We start from the raw sequence: 27,177 nt of genomic DNA on the forward strand, positions 1-27,177 counted from the left end.
AACAACAGCTTAATTAATTAGCAAGCTTTACAATTAGAAAACCATACGGCCATGGTTTTCCTCACTTCAAGCTTTACGACAGACATTTCTGAAAATATCTGGATTAATTACTAGCAAGATAGAAGAGTTTTAAAGATGGAAATGAAGTTTATCTTGAGAGAGAGATGGGTGAGGGAATTTGTCTGTTATAACCAGAACAACACGCTCCTTTGGACCCAGCTTAACCAACGGTACACTTTGCGGTTGAAGATCGACTCTTTTACCTTTGCAGACGATAGTTCGGCCTCGGTGTAGAGTTCTCTTCCAACGCTTTTCAGCGTCTCCGTAAGGATAGTAGGGAACCGTTCGGAGTCGTGAGATCATCCCAGAACAGACTTCTTCATAGTTCCTCTGAACTTCTCTCGTTCAGCTTAGTTGCCGTGGTTCTCCAGCATTCTGAACTCTGCATTCTCTCTCCGCACTCTCTCCTGGAACTAGGAAGTGTTGAACCTTTTAAAGAGGTTACTTCCGGTTCCTCTGAGAGCTTCCTGATTGGTCGATCGACCAAACAGGGGTGTGTTTTAGTGATGTAAGAGGTTATTAAAAGTCAAGGGAAAAAGATTAGATTGTTTAAAAACAGACAGAAGATGTTTTGAAGAACCCGAGACTTCGTGGAGTCAATTCTCTCATATCTGCCTGAAAAAGTTAAACATGACATTTCTTTCAGTAAGCTTGTAGTTGACCGAAACTTGACCTTTGACCAACTTACACTTGCTCATTTCAGACAGAAGATCAAGAAAAATGAATAATTACTCTGTAACACATTCTAACTTGATTTCTACTTTGAATGAGGATTAAAAATCATTTAATACTGTTTCACAGTTGATTTAAAATGAGTAGTTCACTTCAACATTTAAAAATGGTTTGAACTAAGCACACTTTTGATTATCACGACATTTGTAAAATAGTAATGATAATAAAAAAGAGAGTGTTCTTTCAATTGATCAGTGCAGGACACTTAGAAAGTCTCTGGATGGACTTGATTTTGTGTTTCTGGACTCAAATCAATGAAACACAGTTCTTGTCCCAGGAAGGCCCTCAAGGTCAGGATTTGACCTGAGGCTTAGTTCACTACAGTCCCCCCTTTGGAAATCATCGCCTATCCACGGGGATGAATTCCAACATGAACTTACGCCTTCGAATGTCCTTGAGCTTGATGTAATCCAGCAAGGAAAACAAAAGTCAAAGGAGGTAATCCCACAATGTTTTTGGTAATTCCATTGTGTTGATGGTAATTCCATAATGTTGTTGGTAATTCCATTGTAGCAATGCTTTAACCCCTTGGAAACAGAGTCTGTAATCCATTGGAAAAAGTCATATAATCCACAACGGTAAATCCACAACGATTGGAGGTGTTGATTGATCAGCATACAGAGGGGTTCCCTTGGATTGAACTGAAGATGCGGCCACTGGATGAAGAGTGGAGACCAACGTCAGGATTGCAGGTCTCCTCCAGCGAAGGTCGTCTCTGGGCGACGTCCAGTCGGTGCCGTTCTGGTTCAATGTGCCATGCAATTATGTGGTTTAAGGTGGGCTTATGAAGGGGATTTTACATAAGGCCTTAACCTATATGCACCTGGTGTGTAAGCTATTATGATTGGAAACAGCTACAGCTACCAGCTAAGGGGTGGAACATGCTGAAAAGGGTAAATATAGGGGTCTATACCTATAGAAGGGTGTTCCAAACTATTTTTTCCATTCCTAACTTGGTTTAAGTTAGCTTTACATGGCAAAATATAGTTTGGTTAAATTGTCTGTTGTCCTTTTAGACGAACGACTTGAGATTGGGTGTTTGGTTTCCCCATAAATGTTTTTGGAAGTCTATGGCGAGACTCATCAAAAAGATCTAGCTATCCCCCCCGAATAGAATTGTTTGAGTAGGTTCAGCTTAAGCGTTGTGAGACCAATGTAGATTATGGTACTTAAGGTAGCATTAATCTACATTGACTCCGCAAAGATTGCATTTTAACGCATGAACTGCATGTTGGCATAGTTAAAATCCTTTACAGTCTCCAACTAAAACTACACACAAAATTCATTCTTTCCTCAGAAACAAATGTCAAAACCAAATAAACAACGTTTCAACATCGACAACAGTAGTGACTAAGCATCTAGAAACATCGTTTCACTGCTTCTTCTCACCCTGGTTGTCAGATTCAATCACGCTGTCCCGTTTGTTTGTTTCTTTGCACACCTTGTGTGGTTTAACCTGGTTTCGATGTACCCATTTAACAGTTGGCTCTTTTTGGCCTTTACTGATTTTTATCTGATAGACAACTGGAGACAGTTTGTCTGTTATCAGATGGGGTCCAGTCCATCTGGGCATCAGTTTACGGGCGAGAGTTCCGGTCCCGGACTCTCTTCTCCCAGTTGTGGGGGCAAACGTGTAGTACCAGACCCTGTCTCCCACTTGGAGTTCCTCGTGAGAGGCCTTTTGGTCGTAGTACGCTTTGCGTCCTTCAGCTGATTTTTCCAGGTTTTTCTGTGCGAAAGCAAAAGTGTTTTTAAGGTGTTTTTCCAAGTCTTTCATGTATTGTTGTGTAGTGTAGACTGTTGCCATGGCAGCATCACCTGGTTGGTACAAAAGGTGTAGAGGGAGAGTCATTTGTCGACCCGTCATCATCTCGAAAGGAGAGATGCCAGTCGACGTGTGTGGAGTGGCCCTTATGGCCATGAGGACCAGAGGTAGTTTCACGTCCCAGTCCTTGTGGTTTGCGGCTACGTATTTTTTCAAAATACTCACCACAGTCCTGTTTGCTCTCTCAACCTGGCCTGAAGCCTGTGGATGGTAGCCAATATGGAAGTTGGCTTTGACACCTAGCGTCTTCCACAGTTCTTTCATTACTTCACCTGTGAAGTGTGTAACTTGGTCTGAGTTCACCCTGAGGGGAAGTCCAAACCTTGAGAATACATGATTCATTAATAACATAGCAGTGGTTTGTGCTGTGTCATTAGGGGCTGGTAGACATTCTACCCATTTGGTAAACGCGCAGGTTACCGTGAGAAAATATTTATTTCCTCTAGAGGTCTTAGTGAGTGGTCCGACCCAGTCAATCTGGAGGTCCGACCATGGAAATGCAATGCCTCTACTATGCAGTGGTGCTCTGTGGAGTGGTCTGGATGGCTGAAACTGGCCACAGACCAGGCACCCTTTTATGTAGTCTTTGACATTCTTTTTCATTCCAGGCCAATAAGCAATCTGTTTTAATGCTTTCAGCGTGGCATTGTCACCCTTATGTCCTGCAGACGGAAGGTCATGTGCATGAACTAACATCACCCCCCTGTGGTCATGGGGGACCACGAACACAGGTGAGGACGTCCGTCCATGAGCAAAAGTTAGGATGCCCTTAAGTAGTTTTAGCTGTTTGCGCAGCTGAAAGAGGACTTTAAGGTCTGGATTGGAATCCAGTTCGCCCTTCGATGGAGTGTATTTGTCTGGGTCAGTCAGATACAGCATTATCGAGTTAATTGCAGGATCCAATTTCTGAAGTTGGACGATGTCTGGGTCAGTCAGCATTGGGCGTACAGAAACTGTGTTATCAGCAGGTTTAGCTGCAGCTTGTGCACGTGTGACTGCCATTACCTCAGTTGTAGATTGTGACGACTGAGTGTTGCGTAGCCATGAGGGGTCAAAGGACCACGTGGGTCCGTCAACGGCTCCTTCCTTGGCTAGGGAGTCTGCAAGGTCATTGTAGTGCTTGTCATCGCCTGGGACTCTGGAGTGTCCTGGAACTTTCTTCCAGAAGATCTGTAGATCATGTGATGTTACTAAGTGATCACATGTCATGAAAAGCTCTTTGTGTTTTACCACCTTTTTGTTGCTTGTGAGAAAACCGTTCTGTTTCCACAGAGCGAGATGACACAAGAAACTGAGTCGAGCATAGTTAGAGTCAGTGCAGATGACTAGCGTCCGGATGGAGTGTTCCACTGCCATCTGTAGGCCTATTAGGATTCCAGCTATCTCAGCATACTGAGAAGACTGAGAGCCCAATTTATAGCCAAATGTGACCTGTTCTAGGTCTTCGAGGAGAACTCCTCCAACACCTGCTTTGCAGATTTTCTCGTGGTGGAATGAGCATCCATCCACGTACAATGTCGCCATATCTTTACAGATATTGCTATCAAAGAAATGGTGATTTGGGTCCTCAGCTACTGAGGGTTTACTCACAACCGGCTGTTGGGTGGCTCGTACATCCTGTGTACATTCTTGGCAGATTGCCAAATCAGTGCCCAAGTGTGACTTCTTATTTTGACCGTAGCGGATGTCTAGGTTAAAACTTTGAAGTGCCATAAGCCATGTGGCTACACGTGAGTTTGTCACCACACCATCTCTGATGCGCTGGCTGTTTAGAAACGTTACTGGCTGGTGTTGTGTGTCAACAATAATCCTCTGTCCACCAATATAGCAGGAGAAATGTTTCACTGCCCACACAGTGGTCAATAGAGCCTTCTCACAGTCTGAATACCTTAATTCAGGGCCTGCCATTGTTTTGCTGGCGTAGGCCACAACACGCTTGTCTTTGTCGTGTATTTGGTACAGACCTGCACTCATGCAGTGAGTTGAGAAGCCCACTTCCAAGTAGAACTCTTTGTTGTAGTCTGGGTAGACTAGACATGGGGCTAACTTGAGCCTGTCTTTAAGAGCGTTCATTGCCTGCTGCTGTGTATCAGTCCAGACAAAAGGAACGTCTTTCTTTAAGAGTTCAGTCAGTGGATTTGCGAGATCCGCATAATGCTCTATGAACTGGCGTGAGTAATTACACACTCCCAGGAAACTCTGTAGTTCTTTGAGATTGGTTGGGACTTTGAGGTTGTCTAGGCCTTGGGTGTGAGTCAATTGTGGTTGTACTCCGTCTGGACCTACTAAGAGGCCAACGTAGTCCACCTTGGTTCTGCACCACTGGCACTTTGACAGTGAGATTTTAGCACCAGCAGTTGTTAGCTGATTTAGGACGTGGTCGATCTCAGCCAAATGAGAGTCCAGTGTTGGCTGCCTCAAAAGGATGTCGTCCACGTAGATCAGTGTCCCACGCTCGTGGGTGTCTGGACATGCTTTGTTCAAAAAGATGTTGAACTCTGCAGGTGAGTTAGCGTAGCCAAAGGGACACCTGGTAAAGGTGTATTGTCAGCTGCCCAAGGTGAAAGCTAGTTTGTGTTGGTCCTCGGCGCGCACAGGGATGGTCCAAAAACCAGAGGCGACGTCGAGGGTAGAGAAGTACTTACCATCGGTGACCTTTGGCAGTTCCTGATGGAGCTGAGTCATTGGCCACCTGGATAAGGGTACTTGTTTATTTAGCTTTCTGTAGTCTATGGTAAGTCTCCACTTACCGTTTGGTTTTAAAACTGGCCATAAAGGCGCAGAGTAGGTGCTATTACATTGTCTGATTATACCTTTGACCAAAAGGTCATCAATGATCTCCTGGACAGGCTGGTGTGCTGCCAGAGGGATCTTGTATTGTCTGACAAATGTTGGCGGTGCGTTGGGTGGGGTTGGGATTCTCACTGTGTGGAGTGAGGTCAACCCACAATCTGTTGAGTCAGTTGAAAATGACTTTTCATATTTTAAAAGAACTTGGCGAAGTTTGTATCTTTCTTCATCAGATGTCAGAGCGTCGGCTTGGGCGATCACCTGTTCAATCTGTGATGAGACTGATAAGGGTTCTTGCTCCTTGGGGAGCTCCAACGAATCCCTTTCTGAGTCGTCGGACCTGTGTATGGGTAAGACACCATAAGTTTGAGGCCCTTGGTCGACATCATTGGTTGAGAAAAGAGCTATGGCCTGTGTTGGTTTTGTGAACCATACTGGCCCAGCTTCTTGACTCGGTACCAGGTTATCTGGGAGTCCTCCCAGAAATGGAATGCCTAGTTCAAAATCATGAAAATCAGTGGAAATCAACCATCCTAGCATAGTGTTTTTTGGGATCAGCACCTCATCCATGCCTGTGTTACACACAGCAATAGATGTGGTCCTGGAGTCAAGACACACTTGGTTCGTGGCTTCCACGGACAGTCCCAAGTTGAAAAATGTAGGAGAAGGTTGAAAATATGCCTGTTTATGGCTAATAGCTTGTCCAGCTATGATGTGGATTTGCACCATTAGGTTAATCACCTGAGGTGGTACTGTGGTGGTTTGGTTGCTAGCAACCTGGCAGGCCTCTGGAATGGTCTGCCCAGCCTTAAGGTTTGCTGTGTCTAGCACAGGAGGATCCTTTGTGGCTGGTTTTAGGGACCACAGCACCTTGTTGATGGTGTCCACGTGGACACCCAACCTTACCAAAATGTCAGAGCCTATGTAGGTTGCATGTGGTAAGTTTTGGATCACGAGAAACGGGTGAACCAGTTCTCGTTGGTTCCAGTTCAGTTTTAGGTTAATGACTCCTCCTGCGGTCATCACCTGTGAACTATTGGGAACTAATGGAAAGCGGAAAGCTTTTTTAATTAGTTCTAGACCAACGTGTTTGTGAACCAAGGTTTCATAGAAAGCTCGGTTAATTGCTGATTTATCTGTCCACAGGGACAGAACAGCATCGTCGGTGTGGGATCCTTGGATCTCTACACCTTTAACTACCAGTGGTAGGTAGTGTTTGGCGGACTTTGACTGTTTCAGCTCACAGAGGAGGCTGTCTTGTTGGGTCAGAGTTTGGACCACCGGTTGGGTCTCTTTGGTTTCACATGATTTCAGAGGAGTACTCACCGGGCTCGTGTCCTCGGCTGAGGAGTCCTTTGCGCCTTCCGCGGTACCTGCTGTTAGGCAGTTTGTGTTACACTCCGGAGGCATATCTATTGGCAGTGGTTTGCTCACCTTTGCCCACATCGTTTGATCACCATAATCTATAATCGCGTCGAAGCGATTTATAAAATCCTGGCCAACCAAAAATGGGAATGAGTCAACACGAGACACGTGTACTGGGTGGTATAGTGTCATTCTGCCAACCTGCATGTGAACCATTGCTATAGCTGTCAGGGTTGTCCTCTTCTCTGAGAGACCCTGCATTTCTATAGCACATTCAGTGAGAGGTATTATCCTGTTAACACCGGCAGCGGCTGTCCTCAGCTCCTCGAACAGTTTAGCTGACATAATTGTTATGTCTGCCCCACCGTCCAGAAGTGCTTCGTGTGTGAGGACACCTTCGAGTGTCACTGACAGGTACGCCTTTTTGGCGACCCCCCTTCTGATAAAGTTACACAGAAACCTCTTGGGTTTTTTCTGACGCTTCTTCACACGTTCAGCCTTGTCTGTGTAATCTTTGTTTGTCTGAACCGTCAGCACAGCAGTAGCTGTTTCTGAGTGTTCAGCTTGCGATGACTCGTCATCGTTTGTGTGTGTGTTTACCCCCCCTTCTTCCGATGAGGGGTTGTTGGAGGCAACAACAGCAATGTCTTGGTGTGTTCCACCGACATCTGTAGTGTTGTCATTCGCGCCCAGGGATGTAATAGTGATTACATCACTGCATAGTGCTCCAGGTTGGTTTCCCGTGTCAGTGTGTTTCAAAGTTTCTAACAACCTGCGTAATTTCTCTGTCTCTTCCGAGCTCAGAGGTGTAGGGCATTGTTTCTGGAACTTTTGTGATTTTTTCGCCTCGGTTCGTTTCGTCCGAGGTGGGAGATGGCTAGGTACGTCTTTTGGGGGTTCCTTTTCGGACTTCCCCTGATAATATGGGTCCTCTTGGTTCCCATATCTTTGCGTCATACACACACCCCATTTACGATAATCACGTTCATCCTCTGAAAGAGGAGCTTTTTTGTCCCAGCGTGCACCTTCATGACGCGGTTTGTTAGTTTGAAAAGACTGCTTTTTCTCGCCTTTTTTAGGAGGAGGCGGCGATGCTCGCCTTCCTTCCAGTTCTAGGGAGTGGGGTTTAACCTTTACACCAGGAAACACCTCTATGGGCGTCTTAGCATGAGAACATGCCTCAAACACATTCACAGCACACTGTTTAATCTCATTAATGGATTTTTCTTTGAAATTTGCCATCATCTGTACTGACATGCATATGTCAGTGTGGAGATTTTTGCTGAAAACAAATTTAAAACCTTCTTCTTCCTCCATTCCGGTTTCATTTCTGTAATTAAAATAAGCTTGGAAGATTCTTTTGTAATAGACCTTTGGATGTTCATGCTTCCCTTGCGTGACCTTGTCAGCAGCCGGGAAACCAGCAGGTCCTGTGCAGGGGTCGTACTCTCTAATCAAAGCTTCACACAGAAGGTTGTAATCCTTTCTCGTTGCATCAGGTAGACGCTCGACAAAGGTGAACACCTCTCTGTCCGAAGTGAGCCTTATCAGACTGATTCTATCCTCAACCGTAGCATTAGGATAACCACCCAGTCTGAATTCAAGGTCTTTGAGATACGCTTTTGTTCCAGTTGAACCCATTGGTCCAGGTACAAAGCGCTGTACATGTTTTGAGATTTTTTGCAAATCATCTATTGAAGGAGGAAGTATCAACTGTCTCTCTTGCGTGGTTGGTAGTGGAAACTTGTTCAGGTCTGTCTCTATCACCTGAGATGAGGGTGGAGGTGTTTCTCTACACACATGTGGAGGTTGCAGAATGGGATTAAGAGCAGGAGGTGCACCAAAATCATTCTGAGGTGATGGCGGATGACCCGGACTCTGTCCTTGCTCTTCTCTGAGTTCCAGACAAACTCGCCCCACGTCAGAACTTTTATTTGTTGCCGCGGCTAGTTTCTCCTCACAGGCTTTTAAGCGTTCCTGTGATGTTTGACATTCACTTCGTAAACGCATGCCTTGTAGGAGTAACGCCTCTTTTTCCAGTCTGCATTCGTTCAGAGCTTTTGATGCGAGCTACAACTGTTGTTGTAGCACCTCGTTGTCTGAACACAATGCTTGGTACTGAATCTCTCTATCCCTAATCTTCTCCTCAAATGAGTGAGCCTGTAATGACAGCTGATTTTCTGAGAGCTCCCTCTCATATGCTCTAGACAGCACGACATTTCGTTCAACCTGTTGATCCAATTCGTCTTTGAGAAGCAGAGAAATTTTAGCTAACCGTTCAAGGCCCAGCTTTTTATTCTCTTTAACCGTGGCTCCTTTTGCTAAACTTCTCAGTTCTTCAACTCTTTGAGTTCCATCAATTTGCTCCAATTGTGCACCAATAATCGGGTTTGTTAAAATATATAAAGCTCCCTGGATGATGTCATCTTGTGATTGGGAGTTTAAAAGGTCAACGTCTTCCTCTTCTCCTGCCATTATCTTCTATTTAAAAATTAAATAGGAAGATGTGGTGTTTTAGGTGGTAAAATAAATCAGAAAAGTTTCCTTTTTCTGATATAATTACTCTTATTTAGTGTTCTAGCAATTAAACGTGTATTATCTGTTCAGCAAATGAGTAAACTTTATCAACTCTGTGAATATCTGGACTGTATCTTTAAAAAGTTTCTAATTTTTCATTTTGCACCTCCGTTTGAGGAATTATCAGTGAATGAAAAATGTCTTGGTAAATGCCGTTCTTGCATAAATACCTTAATCACTTTTTAAATGCAAGATAACAGTAATAATTAAGCTTGAAGAACGTTTATTAACTCAAAAATGCTTCTGACAGAAATAAACACGTGTAATTTCACCAAAATATCCTAAAAACGAAGTGAAACTGTGATTTCAAGTTTCCAACAGGAGGTGGCAGTATAACCTTATTTTATTTTAACCCTGACGCTGTTAGTGGCGACCAGTAGGAGTCGCGATGACTTCCTGTGGCTTTGGTGACATCCGGTCGTTAGCTGTTAGCTTGAAATTAGCATCGGCTAGCGTGGTCCAAAAACACCATTTAATGACGGATTTAAAACTTAAACGTGACAAAGTTTCAGCGATTAGGCTTCAAAGAAACGGAGCAGCGGATCAGAACCAACTTTAAAGCGTTTTTCAACTTTAAACAGCAGATTGAAATTCCCTATGAAGACTAGCTTCATTTCTGGGTCACGTGACTGAATCTACCAATCATAGCGTAGCAACGGGGGTGGGATCTACAACCTGACATCAGAGGAAGTGACGACAGACACGTCTCTCAGCAAATCAGGCTACCCAAATCAGCGGTTTTCGACCAATCGCTGCTCGCTATTTCAGCTAGCGTGTTAGCATTTAGCCTGAACATTCCGGTCAACTTTCATCTTTAAAACTTTCAAAATGCACTATTTTCTGTTAAAAAAGTGGCGAATAAACTCTCAAAGCTCACTGAGTCGGCGCTCAGATGTCAAAAACATCTCTCCATCCATTTAAAACACTCGTTCGAATTTATCAGAACCGAGCCGGACCAGAACCCCCAGTCCGTTTAAACAGAATCCACGTTTTTCACAGCTCATCAGCTTTTTACAGACAACAGACGTACATTTCAGCTTTAAAATGAAACATTGACGTTACTTTCAGCTTTCAAAACACCACAACTGCAAGCATTCTCCGAACATCACAGCTGCAACACGCTGCGTTTCACACAGCAACCTGCACTCTTCATGCCAACATGATAATTATATAGTTATAGGTTGTGACAACAGTATTTTTCTTAATGGAACTGACAAAGAAGAAATAATGAATGTTGTAAAAAATCTTACAGATAAGAGATCAAAAGACTGGGTGGACATGGATATGATGTTTGTAAAGGACATAATGAGTTATGTTATCGAGCCGTTTACATATATTTGTAATTTATCATTTTCAAAAGGAATATTTCCAGACAATATGAAAGTAGCTAAGGTAGTTCCTCTCTTTAAAAATGGTGATAAATGTGTGTTCAATAATTATAGACCAATATCCTTATTACCACAATTCTCAAAAATTCTAGAAAAACTGTTTGTGACCAGATTAGATAAATTTATTACTAAACAAAACATTCTAAGTAGCAGTCAGTATGGGTTTAGAGCAAAAAACTCTACATCAATGGCTCTCATGGAAATAATGGAACAAATAACTACTGCTGTCGATCAAAAACAGTATTGTGTTAGTATTTTTGTTGATTTAAAAAAAGCATTCGATACTATTGACCACACTATTCTCCTTGAAAAATTAAATAAATATGGTATAAGAGGACCAGCATTACACTGGGTATCTAGCTATTTAAAAGATAGGAAACAGTTTGTACAAATAAATGGTGTAAGATCTGACTTGTGCAATATCACTTGTGGAGTTCCTCAAGGCTCTGTACTTGGACCAAAGTTATTTATTTTATATGTGAATGACTTAGTGAATGTATCAGGACTCCTCAAATGTGTCCTTTTTGCAGATGACACCACATTTTTTTTTTGGGTAAAGATGTAAAACGGATGTTGGAACTGATGAAGACAGAATTTGATAAAATACAAACTTGGTTTAAAATTAATAAATTATCATTAAATTTAGATAAAACTAAATACATGATATTTAGTAACAAAAAGAAAACTGTTGACGATCCATTTAAAATTGAGGGTGTTGAGATTTGTAGAGTTAATGAGATGAAATTTTTGGGTGTAATCATTGATGAACAGCTAACATGGAAAAATCACATAAATTCTGTAAGAACAAAAATATCTAAATCTATTGCAGTACTATACAAAGTCAGGGAATTATTAAATGATAAAGCTCTGTACATGTTGTATAACACAATCATTGTTCCACATTTAATCTATTGCATTGATGTTTGGGGGAAAGCATGTAAAACATTTACAAAACCTATTTTTATTTTACAGAAAAGAGCTGTAAGAATCATCACCAGAAAGCATTACAGTCACCCATCAAGCACATTATTTCATCAACTGAAGTTATTGAAGTTCCATGATTTGGTAGATTATAGTATTTTATCAGTTATGTATAGGGCTCAAAATAACACATTACCATTAAATATCCAAAGAAATTTTGTTAAAAGACAAAGTTGTTACAATCTTAAGGGGATAGAAATATTTGTCAAACCAAAATTCAGAACTAGTCTGAAGGGAAGGTCTACCTCAATCCAAGGAGTTGGATTGTGGAATGGTCTAGAGAGTGATGTAAAAAATGTCAAGTCAATGTGTACATTTAAGAAAAAGATCAAATCTAGATTGTTAAAAAAGTATATATGAAGTAGCTTAGTGTGTGTTTTGTATTAGAATTAGAAAAATTAGAAAGTTATTCATTTTGTTCTGTTACTTGAAAATTAATATGTCTGAAATAATTGTTTGAAAAAAGGGGCAGATAAAATAAGATTTTTTCTTCTTTCTGCTGCCTTTCATTTTAAATTTTTTTTGTATCTTTTTATATATTGTTATGGAATTGTTTTGTACTTTTTTAAAATGAATAAACTTCATACCATACCATACCATACCATAATTCAATTGGTACACGAATAGCAGTCCATTTATGATACCGTACGAGGCCACCAGATGTTTAAACAAACGTACGGGCCGCCAGATGTAGATGAACATATATCTGTGATATATTATCCATAAATTAAACGGACTCATTCATTTTTCTGGACTGAACAATATCGTGCATTGAATAATTAAATGTAACGTGAGACGTTAATTTTCTTTGACCCATCAAATGAATGCGGTCATTTATTAACAGAATCAAAGTTTAACATCACACATTTACATTAATTTGGCAAATTGATTTCAACAACAGCTTAATTAATTAGCAAGCTTTACAATTAGAAAACCATACGGCCATGGTTTTCCTCACTTCAAGCTTTACGACAGACATTTCTGAAAATATCTGGATTAATTACTAGCAAGATAGAAGAGTTTTAAAGATGGAAATGAAGTTTATCTTGAGAGAGAGATGGGTGAGGGAATTTGTCTGTTATAACCAGAACAACACGCTCCTTTGGACCCAGCTTAACCAACGGTACACTTTGCGGTTGAAGATCGACTCTTTTACCTTTGCAGACGATAGTTCGGCCTCGGTGTAGAGTTCTCTTCCAACGCTTTTCAGCGTCTCCGTAAGGATAGTAGGGAACCGTTCGGAGTCGTGAGATCATCCCAGAACAGACTTCTTCATAGTTCCTCTGAACTTCTCTCGTTCAGCTTAGTTGCCGTGGTTCTCCAGCATTCTGAACTCTGCATTCTCTCTCCGCACTCTCTCCTGGAACTAGGAAGTGTTGAACCTTTTAAAGAGGTTACTTCCGGTTCCTCTGAGAGCTTCCTGATTGGTCGATCGACCAAACAGGGGTGTGTTTTAGTGATGTAAGAGGTTATTAAAAGTCAAGGGAAAAAGATTAGATTGTTTAAAAACAGACAGAAGATGTTTTGAAGAACCCGAGACTTCGTGGAGTCAATTCTCTCATATCTGCCTGAAAAAGTTAAACATGACATTTCTTTCAGTAAGCTTGTAGTTGACCGAAACTTGACCTTTGACCAACTTACACTTGCTCATTTCAGACAGAAGATCAAGAAAAATGAATAATTACTCTGTAACACATTCTAACTTGATTTCTACTTTGAATGAGGATTAAAAATCATTTAATACTGTTTCACAGTTGATTTAAAATGAGTAGTTCACTTCAACATTTAAAAATGGTTTGAACTAAGCACACTTTTGATTATCACGACATTTGTAAAATAGTAATGATAATAAAAAGAGAGTGTTCTTTCAATTGATCAGTGCAGGACACTTAGAAAGTCTCTGGATGGACTTGATTTTGTGTTTCTGGACTCAAATCAATGAAACACAGTTCTTGTCCCAGGAAGGCCCTCAAGGTCAGGATTTGACCTGAGGCTTAGTTCACTACACAGATCACACAGTTGTTTTCCAGCTTGATCCATCTGAGGGCTTCATCTTCTGTTGACAGGTATCCTTTTTTAGCATATTCCAATGTTTTCAGAGCCCTACCTGCCCAAAGCTCTGAAGCTGTTCTTCGTAGGATAACTCCCCCGCATATAGTGGCCATTCTAATAAAGGGGAGCATGGTGTTTGGTTCTTTGGCCATACTCCGGTTTCTGGTTTCAACTTAGCTAGGAATTGGCTTCAGTTGCTCTATCCCTTGGATCCCATTCTTTACTAACTCAACTGTGTTTTTGTCTAACAGTCTCTTCACTCTGTCTGTGGTGTTGTATTTGGGCCTCACTGCAACTGCTGACATGTGATCCTGTGCTCTGACCCACACCTTCTGCCCCACCTTGAATGAGGTTTCAGGGTCTGGCTGTTCCTCCTTATCATCAGAGCCCTGCCCAGTTTCCTGCGTGGTGAACTGTCGTTTGTTAAGCTTCTCTGAGGGGGAGGGTCTATCAGCTCGATGCCTGTCATTCAAGGCCTGCCTTATTTCCACAGCTTTAGTACTCCATTCTTTGGTATTAGCATTTTTATCTATCCAATTTTTGACTAAACCTATGGCTCTTTCGGCCACTCCGTTGGCTTGAGGTGTGTAGGGAGGTAAATACACACGCATTACTACAAAAGTCTGGCACCAGTGATCCACTTGTGCGTTGCGAAAATGCGTTCCATTATCAGTTCTCAGTTCCTTTGGAATGCCTAATGACCCACAGACTTGCTCTAACATGCTAACAACACTGTTGCCATTAGCTTTTCTTGCTGGCTTCACTACCACATACCCTGACATCGAGTCTGCTAGCACTAGAAGGTATTTCTCTCCCTTCTTGCCCGTGACTCCCATAGGCCCAGCTACATCCATGCATACTGAGCCCCAGGGTATGGTGCTTTTGAAAGTTTGCCCATCCACTCGATGCCTTCGCCTTCCTGTGTTGTACTGACCACATACTTCGCAGTCCTGCAGCACCTTTCGGATTTGTTTTAAAGGGACCCAGAGCTCCTGGCTCTCCAACTCCTTACGTGTAGGTTGCACGCCTGCATGACCTAGGCCTTCATGCACGCCCCGCACAACCTCTAACACGTACTCTTCTGGGACCCTCCGACCTTCGGTGGTTCTGTCCCACTTCTCAATCCCGACAAAAACTATTTTTCTCTCCTGGACGTAACGATCGACTTCTTCATTGCCCTGCCAGTATTTTCCCTCTCTAGTGTGGGACTTTTGGTGCTCCACCTCTGACTGCAGATTTAGACTGAGTTCAGCTATTTTCTTCCACAAGTCCTGGTGAGCCACCATTTTTCCCTTAGCACTTTCAAATCCATTTTCTTCCCAGATGGATGAGTCCTCATTTAAAGCTTGTGCACAGTAATGACTTTCAGTCACTACCTTTGCTCTTTTCACTTTTTTGTTTGTCAGTTCTAGCAGTCCTTAGAGTACTGCCGTAACTTCTCCTGTTTGCGCACATCCTGGCACTCTCCCCCTCCTACGGCAGCACTCGTTCCCCTGATATCCTGATGCATGCTCAATAATCCAGGTAGAAAAATCTAAAAAAGTTCAATCTGGTCCTCTGGACATTCAAAAAAACAAAACAAAGCAAAACAACAAAAAAATGTAGAAACGTTTCGTCTCTCATCCAAGAGACTTCCTCAGTCTGAGGTGCTGTATTCTGCTCAGTCTCATAAATAGCACCTTCTCAGAGTGGATCAACCAGTTTGCTGCTGACATCCAAAACCAGCTGATCACATGCTCAAGAAGGACCGTCAGCCTAACAATGGATCATTAGCACACTAATGGCTGTTTCTATTCACAAAGGGCTGAGTGATACTAGCAATCACAGCATTGTAAGAGGGGGACAATTGAACACGTAGGCCTCCACCCCTGTTTAACGATGGACGATTTCTTTTCACAAAGATGGCCTCCTTTACTCCTCTCTCAAACCATCGTTCCTCTCTATCTAGGATGTGCACATCTTCATCCCTGAAAGAGTGACCGCTGGCCTGGAGATGAGTGTAGACCGCAGAGTCCTGGCCTGATGATGTTGATCTTCTGTGCTGGGCCCTCCTTTTGGCCAGTGGCTGTTTTGTTTCCCCGATGTAAGACTGATCACAGCCCTAATGACACTGAACAGCATACACAACATTACTCTGTTTGTGCCGGGGGACTGGATCTTTGGGATGAACCAATCTTTGCCGTAATGTATTTGTGGGTTTAAAAGCCACTGGGACGTTATGTTTAGAAAATAAACGTCTCAGTTTCTCTGATACTCCCTCAACATATGGAATGACCACTGGTCTGGGTCTGGGTTCCTCCTTTTCACCTGTTGGCTGACTGGAGTCCTGTTTGGGTTTCTTCTCTGCTTTCAAGAAGGCCCAGTTAGGATATCCACATTGCTCTAGAGCCTGTCTTGTGTGGGATTTCTCCTTCTGCCTGGCTCCTGAGCTAGTGGGGACGCTGTCTGCTCTGTGATACAGAGTCCTGATGACTCCTAACTTGTGCTCCAAAGGGTGATGGGAGTCAAACTGCAAATACTGGTCTGTGTGTGTGGGTTTGCGGTACACCTCAGTTTGCAAATGTCTTCTATCAGAGACTGAGACCTCACAGTCCAAGAAAGCCAACTTGCCATTTTTTTCATCTTCTCTTGTGAACTTGATGTATTTATCCACAGAGTTGATGTGGTCAGTAAAATGTTGGACTTCCTGAGATTTAATTTTAACCCAGGTGTCGTCAACATACCTGAACCAATGACTTGGTGGTGTCCCTGAAAAGGACGTCAAGGCTCTCTTTTCTACCTCCTCCATGTACAGGTTGGCAACAATAGGAGAAACTGGAGACCCCATAGCACACCCATGTTTCTGCCTATAATATTGCTCCCCATCTGTGAAGTAGGTTGACTGCAGGCACAGTTTCAAGAGTTGACACAGTTGTTCTGTGGAAAGTGTGGTCCTGCTGCTCAGAGTGGTGTCTGATTTGAATTTTAATCTGACCACCTCTACTGCATCATCAACAGGAATGCACGTAAAGAGTGATGTGACATCAAAAGAGACCATTGTTTCATCAGTCTCTATGATGACATCCCTCACCTTATCCACAAAGTCCATGGTGTCCTGTATGTGGTGGTCTGAGCTGCCAACTAAAGGGATGAGTACAGACACCAGATATTTGGAATCATTGTAAGCGACCGAGTTAATCATGCTAACAATTGGTCTTAAAGGTACACCTTGTTTGTGGATTTTAGGTAAACCATACAGACTAGGTGTGGCCTCCCCTGGGTACAGTCTGTGGTAGAGAAAACGGTCAATAGCCTTGTCCTGCTCCAAAATTTTCAGGCAATCTATCAATTTATTCTTGTAACCACTTCCTGGATCTCTTTACAGAGGTTCATAAGTGTTTAAGTCACTAAGGAGTGTCATAACTTTCTCATGATAGTCTTTCTGGTTCAAAATCACTGTGCACCTTCCTTTGTCTGCTGGGAGAATGATGATGTTTTTGTCCTTGCTAAGAGTGGTGAGTGCGTTCCTCTCCTCTCTACTGATGTTGGAAGGTGGTGGTTTGGCATTGCTGAGGCAGGCTGAAACTTTGATTCTGAGCTGTTCTGCTTCAGCCTCTTTAATTTTGTTGTTGCGGATGACTGACTCAGTCAGCCATCCACCATTGAGCCATTGAGTCAGCCATCCGCAACATCAAAACTAGCTTTAAGAATAATTAATTATTAGTGAAGCTAACAGCAAAGCTGTCCTGACATCACTACAGTTCGATTACAAAGAGGTTACATAATGAATAATATTCTTTCCTTAGTCTTTTCCCAGTTGTTGACCTTTCCTGGACAAGGTAGATTTCTGTCCCTGTGGAGGGCTTCAGGATAACTTGTGGACTTCACTCTGTTCGGCCTCAGATGTCTTTCTTCTGGCCGGCCACTCCCTAACTCAGTCAGGCGCACCAGAACCCACACAGTTTACCCACACTCTCCAACTGACCCAATACGTTATCTCTCCTACAATGACAACCTTTCTGCAACTCTGAGCAACCAGATTTATAATATAATTGATCTTTCTGCCTGCCAATTTATGTGCCACCGCCTTAATTTGAAATAAGGTTTTGTTAAGGACAATTTTGGTGAAACGTCTCCTTACCATTTTGCTATCTTTTGGTGGAATTCCTCCAAAGTCCAATTTAGAAAGGAGCAAATTTCCCCATTCACTCTTGAATGCAGGCCATTTCTGGTCCTTACAGCTGGTCTGAATTTGAAGAAAAGGATTCAGGCATATAATCTGGGCTGAAGGTAGGAAAATAACTCCAATCGAAGCTTTTTCCAACTGATTCACCCTTGTTCTTTTTAAGCTGAGACCGTCCAAAAACTTGTCCTATTAATCCACACGTGTCCGTGGTGCAAACAGTCCTGTTTGTTACATCCACATACGAGTTAGTGGTCCCCAACAGCAGTGGTTTCACAGAGACATCTTTATTTATAGCCTGAGGTTTTGACTGACACTTCCAAAAAGATCATGCCATCGGCACAAACCCAACTTTTTTGGGCTGGGCTTAGTTCCGATTTACAGGCATGTCTATGAGGATTTGCCATATCATTCCTCATATATATTAAAATCTGGGTGTAACTCATTCGAATATGCCTGAGTCATTCTGAGTTGTATTTTCTGGTCTGCTCAGAGCCGTTTTCCAAGGCCTTGTCATTGCAAAATACTTCTGTATTATACTTCTACATACCCCTTTCACACATAAAATACTTCTGAAAACATTTTCTGAGAACACAGTGTTCTTTTCCTAAACTTCCAACATCATGAGCAAACTTAAAACAGAATACATTTTAAAATCACAAAGGTTATAGTATCACTTCATTATCTACTTGTTTTTTTGATTATAATAAACACATCATTTTTATTCATCTGAGAACAGACAATTTTATTAGAAAGAAAAGTCATCATGCTCCTCTGTGCCTCTCTCTGCCTGTGTGTGTGTCCAGGCGTGTCTGCATGTGTGTGCGTGTGCGTGCATGTGTGTTTATGCAGTGTGTGAATGTGTGTCTTTTCCTGTGTGTGTGTGTACATGCATGTGTGTTTGCGTAGTGTGTAAGAGTGTAAGTGTATATGTTCTTCTACACATGGTTTTCATTATCTCAGACTTTGAGGCCTTGAAGCTGGACATGCCAAGACATGTCCATCTCAGGAACAGGCTGGTCTCCATCTAGCGGTCTCCTCAACACTGCATGGAGTACATGTCTGTTACACTTGGAGGCCACTGGCAGAACGATTTCATCAAAAAGCGACATTACTTGACAGGGAGGACTGGTTGACTCCAAGGTAAAGAGTATTGCAGTAATCCAGCCGAGAAGTGATGAAGGCATGGATTACTGTTTCCAGCTGCTGTTTTATGAGGATGGGCTTTACCTTAGCCAGCTGTCTGAGGTGATAAAAACTGGTCTTGACCCCCACTCCAATCTGGGAATCTAATTTAAAACCACAGTCCATTTTAAAACCCAAGTTAGAAACAGTTTTCTTTACATGTGGTCCCAGAGGGCCCAGATCAACAGGGCAAGGTTCACAAGAACCACTAGGACCAAACACCAAACAGTGGGGCAGTTAGTGGGTTTAACAGATTTAACTATTTTGTCCAAGATAGAATAAGACACCGATTCAAACTGCTCGAATAAATCAGAACCAGCAGAGACAAAAGAAAACTCTGAAATAATCTGTTATACACTTAATGCCCCTCCACATGTTCCACGGGTCTTTTGATTTGAATTGACCCTGGCTCCTCTGTGCAAATGTGGCCATGGCCCTCTTTATACCAGCAACCAGCTCTTTCCTTATTCTTCTCAATTCCTGTGAGTTTCCAGTGTCAAGTGATGGGCATTTCATGTGAGGTATGAAGTCAGTTCTCATTACCTAAAATAAGTTTAAGAGCAGTTTAAACCACAGATCCCTGAGTATGTGATCTGACAAAGCAAGAAAGGTTTATTTACTGAAACTTCTGAAAAAACAGGAAAGGTTTATTTACTGAAACAAATCTAAATAATAGTATGTAACAGTGTGAAGTCTTTCTAATATACTATGTGTTGAGTGTGTGAAATCCTATGAATTAAGACTTAATCAATCAATGTTGAATACATTATAGAGCTTAAATTAAGAGATTATCGGAAAATCTTATATTGAAAGTGAATTAACTTTAAATGTTTAAGAATAAATTAATAAGTTACTGACTAAAAGTGAAGAGAATTGATGGTCAAAATGTCAAGTTAACAGCTTAATGTTTGTGTGTCAAGTCATCACAAGAAGTGGAAGTCTGATCAGATGGCCAGGCCAGTAGAAGAAAAAAGAGGAAGCTATCTCTAGAAAAAGCGGAAGCTATCTACAGAAAACAGGAACAAGATACCTTAAGTGAAGAGGCTCTCTCAGAAAAAGAGGAAGCTCTCTGCAGAAAAACAGGAAGACCGACCTAGTGGCAGTCAAAGATAATTTTAGCAATGACAGTGACGTTGAACATGTGATCTGATGTTGTAGAATAGTCCGTATCCAGGACTGTTGCTATGCAGAAATTACGCAATAAGCAGACAAATGTATAAAAAAAGACTCAGCATTAACGATCGGTGCTGAAGCACTTGGAGAGTTTTAAAGGACAGTTCATTGACGCATTCAGTAACTAAAGGGAACTTGAAGATTTGAAGAGGAAAATCATTTTTCTCAGCTCAGCCCAGACCTGAAAGCCAACTCGTTTCCAAGATTTGATTTTCTTGAATGTAGTATGCATATACACAAAAGCAACTGAGGGATGCTTGTCACCAGCTTCATCATTCAAGGATCCCCTTTGACAAGGGGTCGTCAAGAAGAGATGGTATGACACATACTAATAGCTGTCCTTAAAATAAAATTAAATAATTAAAATTGCTTATAGCTATATATACTAGTAGAATGTTAGGATTCTTGACAACATTTTGAGTTATTGGGATTTACTCATATTAAATTTGGTATCTTTTAAGTCGTAATTAATGCAATTTAGGAGAGTTTCCCCATGCCTTTGTATTTTTTTTCTTCATTTTTCTCCTTTTTGTTTGATAGAGTTTTTGAACACACTTTAGATTTTAACTTTTTTATTTTTTATTTTTCCAACTAAACTTAATTTTTGATATTTCACTCCGGAGGATTCTGGGAACATGACGTAAACTCGAGATGCCAGCTGACGGCTCATTGAGTCCAATAACGATCTTGGGTTTCTGAGTGTTCTCTGGGGTCTCAGAGCAGCAAAAGTCTTCCCCTGAACCTAATCACTTTACCTTACTTTGGCTCAACAGAGTGAAGATTAATATATTTCTATTTTTCCTCAACGGAGCTTATTGATTTACAATTTTTTGTTTTTACTCATCGGAGCTTTACAGATTTATAATTCTTTGGTTCAACTCATTGGAGCAAAGGAATTACAACACGATTGAACTGTTTTGCCCCTTGGACATCAACCAACAATCAACAATAACACCTTTCAAATAACAAGTGGACTTTTGACTACTGACTTTGTTATGTAACTTGAATAATCACTATGGATTTCAGCTATAACGCTGTTCCCCTGCAAATCATCAATTAAAGCAAAGCATAAAATGTCAAATTCTGAACTATCATTTTTACACATTCGTACTCAAAAAGTTGGAAAGCTTGGTTCAATTTCATCAAAAAGAGGAGTTTTTTAAAGGTTTCGTAGCTTGGATCAAACAGCACCCTGGAATCTTGTGCCTAGATTCTAAAAACTACCAGATCGGTAACAATTGCAGTTCTACAATAGGAGGTGAGTGGCCAAAATGCCAGTTTCCCTGTGATCAATGATTTAACCCTGGCTACTAGGTTGAACGAGTCACGGGGTGAGACAAGGGTGTGACTCACAAATGATGGTCGTGAACAGTCTGGGTAAATCACCTCCAACACAGTCTTAAACAGAACTAGCCTAATGTCACTCTGGGTAAAGCCCAAGTGTTAGATTAGTCCGATATACCCCTTAGAGGAGAGGCTGCAGTGGGGTTTTAGCCATAACTCAAGTGGTAACTTCACTGGGTAGCAAAACATGGCGTCCCTGGGTTCTAGGATGAAAGACCACAAAAATTTGACGTGCATCAGGAAAAACTGACCTAGCGTTGAAAGAGAGAAGTGTATCAGGAAAAACTGACCGAGCGTCGATAGAAAGACATGGCGTCACTGGCATTGTGGATGAAAGGCCATAAAAAAGTAGACGTGCATCAGGAAAAACTGACCGAGCGTCAAAACGTGACGTGTATCTAAAGAATCGGACCGAGCGTTGACACAGAGCAACCCAAAATACCCAAAAAATGTTGCAGGTGGCTGGGTGGGCCCTTGGCCACATATCCCGCAGTAACCACTAGGCTAGTGGGTGGGATAAGGGGCTTACTGAGGATTACTGACCATAATCCAAGCAGTAAGTTAGTAGCATAGTCTGTGATCATCCCTGAACTGTTGAGCGCAGCCAGGAGGCTTTGAGGAGAAGACACTCGAGACAACAACAAAAAATAGAAAAATGGATTTGAAAGTGTGAAGGGATAAGTGGTGGCTCATCATGACCCGTGGAAGAAAACAGCTGAACTAAGGTTGAACCTACAGTTGGAAATAGTGTGGGGTTCTGGGGTTTTTGTTTGTCTGTCTGTTCACCTTCCCTCCACAGTTAATCAGCTCATCTCCACTCACCTGCTGCCTCTCTGGGAGGACTGCTACTTAAGCAGCTGCCTGGCACCTTTCCAGTGCTGGGACATCTTCTGCCATTGGACCTTTCACGGCTTGGCTCATCAGGTACTCTCCAGGACCTCTCTCACCACTGGATTACGCTCCTGTGGATTCACGGTGTTCCTCCATCCTCCACTTCATCCTTCGTTCCGTCTGGGTCAACCTGCTCCTCTCTCATCCAACCATCTTCCTCCTTCTCCTCGTCAGTCTCCTTCTACAAACAACAAAGTAAGATCAACCTAATCCTACAAATCAAATCAACGAACCTGCCATGAGGATGATTATGCTCACCATCTCTCCATCTTCCCTTTCAGCTGCCCGAGTTTTTATTCTACACCTGTAAATAAATTATCACGTACCTTTTGACCTGTTTCCGTGTCCTTACTTCTCTTGGTCTGCCAATTGGGGGTCAACGTTATACCGATCCTGATAAATAGAGCTCCAAAAGTCCCACACCAGAGAAGGAAAGCACAGGCAGGGTAATGATGAAGTGGATTGGTATGTTCAACAAAGAAAGATTGTTTTTGTCGGGCTTGAGAAGTGGGACAGAACCTCCCAGGGGTGGAGGGTCCCAGAAGAGTACGTGGTTCAGGTGGTACGGGGCGTGCATGAGGCCCTAGGACATGCAGGCGTATTGCATACACATAAGGAATTGGAGAATCAGGAGCTCTGGATTCCTTTAAAGCAAGTCTGCAAGGTTCTACAGGACTGTGAAGTATTTGGTCAATACAACGCAGGACAGCGAGGACACCGAGTGGCTTGGAAAACTATCAAAAGTACCACACCATGGGATTCTGTATGCATGGTCGTTGCCGGACCCATGGGAGTCTCTGGAAAGAAGGGAGAAAAATACCTTCTAGTGCTTGTGGAAAAACAAAGTTCAACTGGAGAAGAAAGGGATCCAAGGAATAGAGTAACTGAAGCCAATTCCTAGCTGAGTTAAAACCAGAAACCAGATTATGGCCAGTGAACCAAGCACCATGCTCCCCTACATCGGAATGGCCACTGTATATGGGGGAGTCATACTACGAAGAACAACTTCAGGGCTATGGGCAGGTAGGGCTCTGAAGAAATTGGAATATGCTATAAAAAAAGGATACCTGTCGACAGGAAAGGATTTGATAGAATGTGTAGAGATATACCTGCGTCCCTGAATGTCATTTTGTAACATACTTTTATTTCTGTAACTGAGTAGTTCATTCTGTAAAGATGTTTCTGAAAAAGAAAAGAAAAAAAAAAGAAAACTCCTCTCCTCTGAACGACTGAGACATTCCACCTCCCCCCCCACTTCAGAACCTGGGACAGTTGAAAGTTTGTTTTCAGCATCTCTAACTCTGGAAAGTGTCAAAAGAAGACTTTTATGGTTTGCAAGACAACCGAAGATCCAATAAATCTGAATAATATTGGAACACCCTTTCTGTGAACCCCAAAAATGGACGTTTGAGTTAACACAGATCACCCAGGATGTCCTAGTATCAACTTGTACCAGTCTATCCCACCAACGATCATAAATAACAAAAAGCCTCGTCTCTGTTCAAAGGAATCCCAGCTTTGACACTTGGGTCCCCTTTCTGCATGCAGAAAACGGACAGACTTTTTATTCACATCCTAGCAGAATTAATACTGTTTTTCTGTAATGAAAGAATTGTTACCGGGAATAACTAAATAACTTGCCTTGTTGTTTCTCTTACAGCTGACAAGAACCTGTGTAGCCCAAAAGTTTACAAACTTGTTTTCTGTTTATAAGGTTGACAAAGTGTTTGTATTGTTTTAACCTCATTTAAAGTTTATAAGTGTATTAAATGGTTATTTGATGACTTTTTCAACAGAGCAGATCAAAATAATACTTTATTTAGTTGATAAGTTCAGCCCTTCCATTTTGATTGGTTCAAATCGACCACCTATTTCAAATCAGAGGTGTGGTCAGTTGTTTACAAGAGAGGAAGACCTCTCAGATGAGAGGAGAGAGGGAGGAAATGATGATGAAGAAGTGATGAAGACCTCCAAAGGAGGATAAGCTTTAAGATACAACCTACAGAAGACTTCCAAAGAGAAAATTAGCTTCAACTTTGGGCAAAGTTTGATAGAATCCTCTTCAGCGATCCAAACACCTGTAGTTTTCATCAAAGAGTTAACAACAGCTGTCCAGAACTCCAGAAGACGCACCTGCTGACCATTCGAGCCAGTAACCAAACTCATAACCTTGATGTCAGGGATGTGAAAGAATTTCAACTTTCACATCACAAGACCATCTGAGCATAAAGAGTCAAATATCTGGTATCTTCTGGCAGCCTTCGAATACGACTTCTGGTAGGAACAGCTGATCTGATACTCTGACGGTTGACTCTGGTGTCCAAGAATTTAGATTTTAACCAAATTAGTAATAACTCAGTTCAGTAATTATTTTTCCTTAAATTTCAGACCAAATTTTAACTATTGAACGATAGTTAAATTTGCATGATTAATCTGCCCTGCTGAAATTTCAAAATTGTTCTACATTGCATCTTGTTTCTGGTTTGGTTAAGCACATAGAATAATTTCATTTATCTCTTAATCCCTGCTAACAAGCAATTTTTACGGTCACTTAATTTCCATTTAACTCCAGATGTGAACAAAGCCTTCATTTTAAATGTCAGAAATCATTTCCAACAGTTGTTTTTATTATACATATTCAAATAAATATCACAAAATTGTATTAAAGTGTGTGTGTTTTACTTATGGCATCTGAATCCTTCATTTAAAAGAACTCATGGTGTAAAAAGGGTAATTTGAGGTAATTAAACATCTGAATTGATTTTCAGACCTTCAGATGTTCTCTCAGAGCTGAGAGTGGTGCCCCTTCAAAATAAAATTCACAACGAATTTTAACTATTAAACAACCCTTCCCACTACAGATATATTTATTTTGGTGCGTCCGTGCGAGGCATATTTAGAATCAGTTGTCATAATTAAGCACTTAAAACATTGTGGTGGCCGTGTCTGAGCTGAGTATTCTTGTCAAAAAAATAAACAAAGCTTTTACATTGAAAATCTTAAGCACTAGTAGTGTCTCCGGGTCAAAAGTCTGTTTCTGAAATAAGCTGAAGAAGCGTTTTAAACTTTGCTAAACTGGTTGAAACTAAATCAAGCTTTCCAAAAATGGTAATGCTCGTTTTCTGTATGCATTAGACATTTCTAAGGCAGATTGTGGACGCACAAATTGTCTTTAAAAATTGTCGTAAAATGTTGTTATGAGCAAGAGCTAAGCTGAAAACTTCTGTTCTGTATGATTTCGTGCATGCAATGAATGATTTTAAAAATTTGTTAAAGGCCTAAATAAAGATAAATTGTTGTCTGGATCTGCAAGTTTCAGGACAGAACAGTTTATCTTCTAGGAATTACAGATTTTGAATCACGTATTCTGGTAATCTGCAGAAAATTCCTGAAGTCTCTTGTTAGCACCAGAATTAGCTACTCTGCTCGCTGACAGCCCCGTTTATTGACTAATAAACGCTGGTAAAGAGATTGTAAAACTTTCGTAGCGAACCGCCGAGGTCCGCTTATGAGTGAAAGTTTTCCCAGGACCAATACGGAGAAGCTCCTGTGTCCTGAAGCGTGTTGCTGCTGAAGCAAACACGTTTACAGACGGCTGAAAAGGTTCACCGTTCTGTTACTGCTCTGTGATTTAAAAGTCATAGAAGCGTGTGGAAGTGCTAAAATTACGCTTTTTATGGATTAAACGTCCCAGGTTGTGTACGTTGTGTGGTTGAGACTACATATGTGGGCCGGGTTGCGTTCATGGACCTAACGCGAGGTCAGTGAATGAGTGGTTCTCACACGCATGCGTGAAGTCATCTGCACTTTAAAAGTTTATTTTGTTGGTAACGTTTGTAACTTTGTTTCTGGGTGAAAAAAACGCAGCATTGTTGTGTTTTGGCTATGTGTTAAAGAAAGGCCAAACATTTCTCTTGAGACTCCTTCTTTGTCAAACAGAAATTAGTTTCTGGAAGCCATTTTGAAGTGACCAGACTTTAAGAAGCCTGAGGGCAGTCCTAAATGACATCATAAACCCCCTTCTTTTCTAAAGCACCGTCTGGATCCAGCCCTAAAACTCCTTTCTGCCCTCCAGTGGTTAAATAAGTTGTTACAATAGTCATTATAGCTCCCTCTTTTCAAAACTTTGTGGTGTAACAATTTTTTTTAAATTTTAGTCAGTAAACACATAATCTTAGAACCAAACAGGTTAAAAGTGAGTGATTTACTGCTGCATTTGTATATTACAAATATTCTCAGCATTTAACCTTGTTTGTAAATAAATATAGCTATTTAAACTTAACATTTTAGCTGATAAAATTTAAACAAGTTGTGTTCAAACTTTAAACTATTATCCAATCTTAACTGTTTAATAGTTTTAAATAATTTTTTTTTAGCTTAAGTTAACTCTTGAAATAAATAACTGTTGATCTTAAAGTTGTGTTTATAAAAAGTTTTAATTCACAAGATTAAGCAATCAAGGAGCTTCCTTGACAATTGAAAGCTTTGCAAACAAACTTTAAACAACCAAGTTACTTTCATTAACCAGTTAACTAGCTATTTTAAAACAGATAACCCACACATAAAACAAAATATAGTAAGGTTAACCGTAATTTAACCTGTCTTTGTCATAGCTCTGCTCTCTGTCAGCTCCTCTGTCATGCTGCACACTC

This window comes from Nematolebias whitei, chromosome 20, assembly GCF_014905685.2.
Source record: "Nematolebias whitei isolate Nwh7 chromosome 20, NemWhi1, whole genome shotgun sequence".
NCBI classification, from domain to species: Eukaryota; Metazoa; Chordata; class Actinopteri; order Cyprinodontiformes; family Rivulidae; genus Nematolebias; species Nematolebias whitei.